The sequence below is a fragment of the Anneissia japonica genome, unplaced genomic scaffold (genome assembly GCF_011630105.1).
Source record: "Anneissia japonica isolate Jap-2015-1 unplaced genomic scaffold, ASM1163010v1 scaffold1203_len951721_cov167, whole genome shotgun sequence".
In the NCBI taxonomy this organism is placed as follows: domain Eukaryota; kingdom Metazoa; phylum Echinodermata; class Crinoidea; order Comatulida; family Comatulidae; genus Anneissia; species Anneissia japonica.
In genome coordinates, this window is record NW_022722325.1 from 575,899 (window position 1) to 581,657 (window position 5,759).

A 5,759-nucleotide genomic window follows, 5' to 3' on the forward strand; every position below is an offset into this window, starting at 1 on the left:
TCCGAATGCCTTGCAATTATGTAAAATATATATATATATATATATATATCATATATTTTTAAGACTGAAACGCAACGCTGCGACCAACCGCTCCACAAATAGGCACATTGTTTGGAACATGAATAGTATTTAGTGTGGTGGCGGGAATATAATTAAGCGTGTTTGCCACCATTTAAAAAATAAAAACCAACAATATAATAAATAAAATAAACATATTAACCCGAAATCAATTAAGCCTACCTGCGTTTTATTACAAACCGGTGTTGTCTTAGAATCGAGAATGTATTTAGGAATATAGCATCCACATTTGTTGAATGTTTCATTATAAAGACAGTTTTTTATGCAGGCCTGAATAAAAAGGGGGAAAAAATGCTATATTCATTTAACATCATATCATCACACCGTAAACAAGGTAGAGAAACATAGATGGAAAGCATATGCATACTTCACCTTTCACGTTTGGATTATAAACATGAACATGACGGCAGTGAATTTGTGGAAAACTCAACTTCACGTTGTATAATAACTCTTGTATAATAACAATATGTTATACATAGCGCTTAATTCTAACAATTGGCTTCTAAGCGCTTCACCTTTTTGCCCCCGATCATTGGATCAAGCACATAAATGGAACATTTTTGTTGTAGCTGTAATCAGTGCCTTTTATGTTTGAACCAAGTACCTACCAAGTACCCACTTGTACTCCTGGGTGGAGAGAAATAACCGTAGGTAATTGCTTAAGGACAGCGAAGGATTTCACAGCGACAGATTGAACCTCCGACCTTAAGATTGAGAAGCAAAACTGCAACCGCTTCGCCAAATCGCTCCTACAGTCATTGCTAATTCAATTTTTTTTTTTTTTTAGATTGCGTTCACTATTAGCTTACATATACCTCGTGATGTAATTGAAGAAATCAATTCGTACATAAAAGCAGTTTAAATTAGGCTTATTCCTCATATTTATATTTGTTATATGGATATGCACTTTCGATATAAGTTGTTTGGTTGGTTAATACGGTATGATAAACAGATTCTTAACTCAACTTTATTTCGACAGCAATGTAACTGTATTTCATTATTAATTATATATAGTTAATATATATATCATTTAAAAATAAACCGAAAAAATTATGCTTGCACGTGTAGCATAAAGCGATTATAGTATCCATAGCAACAAAACAAGTCATCATAATCGTTTACTTTCCTTTCTCATGCAAAGATTTTAAATACCGTGCTGTGTGTTTTAATTAAATTAAAACATCAATTTATGCACACATAGAAAGATATAATATTAAAGAAAAAACTGAATAACACCTTTCCATATGTTAATTACATTATTCATCATTTTAATGCAATGTTTAAAATAAAACTTATGATATCTCAACTCGTTCGTACCACTATCAATTAGAATTCTTAATCAAAATATCAATACGTTTTAGGGCTAATTATGATTATATTTTTGTATTATTGTTCGTTGTTTTACTAATCTTGCACTCAGTTTTGCGCTGCGATGTACCAACTGATTTTCGAAGAGGACACAAGTAAAGAAATATTAAATTTTGAATATTGGATTATTATATTGACAACAGGTTAAAATGTTTTATTTTCCAAAATTTATTATTAAAATATAATTTTACATGATGAAAACATACAAAGCAAGATTTTGAATATTGGATTATTATATTGACAACAGGTTAAAACGTTTTATTTTCCAAAATCTATTATTAAAATATAATTTTACATGATGAAAACATACAAAGCAAGATCTTAAAGCTGTTTTACAATCATCTTGCAAAGATGACACAGAAATATACAATAACGAAGATAATAAGTCAATCGTGACGTCCTCACTTCATCTCTCAGTGTTATTTGCCTATCCCCTCAGAAAATGTTTTCAAGCATTAGGCCTATATCTAACCATCGTATAATAATAATAATTGCTTATTAACGCCTAAAAAATACAAAATCAATCAACACAATACTTAGGAAATAAATAATAAATAATAATGTATTCAAGCATTATATCTATTCATCGTATAATAATACTAATTAGGCCTACTTATTAACGCCTAAAAAATACAAAATCTATCAACATAATACTTAGAAACTAAAAAAAAAATCATAGTCCTTATTGAGGATTATTTATTTATTTATTTTATAAATTTACTTTGAAACTTTTAACTGGCGTGTACTTTTTAACCTTTATATTGATTTTGTTCCAAACGTTTTTCTTGCGGATCAGTTTTGAATTAGTAGAATAACATTACTGGATAGAGATGATCTCACATAGTTCATACAGAGTTAAATGTATTTTATTGATTAAAAAAATCGCTAAGAGTGTAATCTAGAATGTTAAACGGGGTCCTTTTGCAATCGAAGGTTATATGTACATTCATTGGCAAATAAATATTATTCATGTTTAAGGTTCTATCGATTTAAAATCTCATATCGATTGTCTTTAATTATAATATAGTTTGTACATGTTTAACACGATCTTGCTTTTGGTAGAATTCGTGCAGGTTATTATACGTAAACAAAAAACAGAGAAAAAAAAACAGAGAAGTTTACCATTTCATCACCAGTAATAATGCAAACGCATTGTAGCCCTTGGCAGAAGCGTGGAACTCTTATAGACCTATACTATATAATAAGAATTTGATTATTATTAATAATGTTTAACTGGGTCGTGTGTAAGAAAAAAGTCATTTTCTAGTAAGCTTCTCTATTACAGTAAATAGGAATTTTGTTGAGAATTTGAAACCAAAATAAAGCTTCTATGACCAGTCATTATGAAGGTACTTATGAAATGCAAAGTAACCTGTTTGTGGTTTTTCTGTTGACTGTTCGAGAAAATAGCATAGGCCTATATATATAAATATGTTTGTTCTTAACAATTTGAAAAGAAAAATAGTAATGGTAATGGTTAGACTTATATAGTGCGTAATACATGGTCTTTATGCGCTATGTAGAAAATAAAAAAGTAAAATCTATTCTAATAGGTCAACTAAGCTAACAGTTCAGTTCAATTCCTCCCTCTGATGCCAGTCTCATCCCAGAGACAATATTCTTGCATCCAAAATTATGCTGAGTCCACTGTTGAACTCTTTGACTAGGTTAAATTCTTAGCTTCTCCTGGATTACGCTGAAGGTGATGGCTTATTTTAATCCATGGGTCACGATAATATGGTTTCCGGGCTTGTACAAATAGCTTTCGTGTTGGTGATGAGTTATTTGGTTTCATGCTAAAATAAATGATCAAAACACTTAGACTAACGCAGCTAGAGGAACCAACTGGAAAATCGAGACCATCAACAAGCAATGTTTAGCAGGTACATAAATCACAGGTGCACGAATAGTGTTGTCATCTGGCCTAGCCTTTCCTAACAACAAAAGTGAAAGTTCACAGAAAACAAATTAAAAAGAAAGGAAATTTTTGATTCAAGGCTCTGTTCCAAAGTATATAGAGCAAGGAAGACCCCCAAATTTAGTCGGGAATTTCATTCCAAATTAAAAGTAGGGGTGACATGTTGTGAGAACATCAACTCTCTATGACCAGCCTTTTCCAAGGTAAGTAAACACTCTGTCTCCATCCCTAATTTGCATAATAAAGTCAATATGCATATAAACTAAGGTGTGATTTCTCTAAATCATTTTATTTGCACTTTGTTTAAAAACACGTAAAATCCATTGCTTGCAATTTGTTCCACTTATTTTACTAAAAATACCTATTATAAATGTATGCGTATGAAGTATGTGTGTAGGCCTTTGTATGTATGTATGACAGATATATTCCTAGCTACAATATCATGTCCTTATTTAAACACTGTATATGTACCTTTGATGATTCATATTATATATGTATATAATATAAATCGTCAAAGGTACATATACCGTGTTTAAATAAGGACATTATATAAGAAAGGTATATATATATATATATCGTCAAAGGTACATATACAGTGTTTAAATAAGGACATGATGGAACATCGTAGGCTACCCTGTAGCTTTGAACGAATAAAGTCCTATAAAAGTCATTGTGTAATAAAATTCCTCCGACGGGATTCGAACCTGCGACTTCTCGCTGACAAGGCGAGCGTCATAACCACTGGACCACGAAGGCTTCATGGTTGAACAGGTCCAAATAACCGTCGGGAACATTGTATTACACAATGCTACGCCTCAAGAGGGCGTTAGGCCAGATAAATCTGGCAATACGGCTAGAAATACTGTCGTATATATATATATATAAATCAAGATAGCCGTTAACACTGGTAAATTATATATAAGTAAAAACACCACAAGGCACTTTATAAAGCAAGTAATAGACTTTAATCGTGACTGCGGACTCATCGAGCCCGATCGTATAGCAAACATGTTTCGAGAAAACGATTCTCATCATCAGTGCGAAAGATAACAAATTTTGCCAAAGCTTATATGGCCTTATACACATGTATGTAAATAAGCAGATTAGCAAATAGAAAAACGACTTATGAAGCAAACCACAAAACGTAGCCAACTACCCGTCACTGCGGATTGTTATGTAAATTAGTACATAAGAATCAAACAGCGAGCGTGATATTCAAGTTGTAAATTTGCTTATTAAGGGATGGATTGTTCCAGCAAAGCTTCCTTAATTTTGAGTTTATAAGCTGAATCTGCAGAGTCAAGTACGGTGAAACATCTCTCATTAGCAAGATCCCGACAGCGTTCTGAAACCTGCAGAATGTTGAAAAATATGAGAATTCCCGTCCCTGAAGTGTTCTTGAACTCGTGTTGAAAGTCTTCTATTGGTTTCTCCAATATACGTGGAATTACATCCCACACAAGTAAATGTGTATACAACACGAGCACGGAACACCTCGGGAACGGGGTCCTTCACTCCTAGAAAATTAGAAGTTTTGAACGATTTAAAAGCCAGCTTAATTGCAATTCCATGACAATATTTACTAGTATTTTGTTAATTCTGCTTTGCGTATTACGTGCAAACTGTAAATATGGCAATTTAAAATAGCAAACATTAACATTGTTATTGTCTGTAGGGGTCTCTTTAGAACCAGAACAAAGGGCGTGAGCATCACTTAAATATCTATTAATTTTGTCATCAATAAGGTTATTGGAGAAACCATTTTTACATAAGATAGTTTTAAGAACTTCAATATCATTGTGAAAACCTAGCCAAGAATTATTTAACTTATATACTCTATCAATTAATGTGCGAATAAGGCCGTTTTTGTAAGATGACGCTGTAAAGCTCTGAAAATTTGTGAGGAGGCCCGTGAAAGTAGGTTTCCTATACACAGATGTTTTCAGAAATGACCCACCATTATCTAGCAAAACGTCTAAAAAAGGTAGTCGTTGATTAATTTCATTTTCCATTCTGAACTTAATGTTCGAGTGCTGTTTGTTAATATATTCAAAAAAATTTTTAGCATGATCATTTGAGTTTAGTATACAGAAAATATCATCAACATAACGACGGTAGAACGTAACCGGTGTGTGGGTGAAGTTAGTTAGCCAAATTTGTTCATGGTGACCCATAAATAAATTCGCCAAAACAGGTGCCAAAGAAAGGTAAATACAGTGTTCGAAGGACATAATAATACATCGTGTAGCATAGCTCTCAACGAATGTAGTCCTGTAAATAAATGAATAAAGAAATTGTGTAATAAAATGCTTCTGGCGGGACTCGAACCTGCGACCTCTCGTTGTCAAGGCGAGCGTCATAACCATTAGACTACGGAGGCTTCATGGTTAAACAG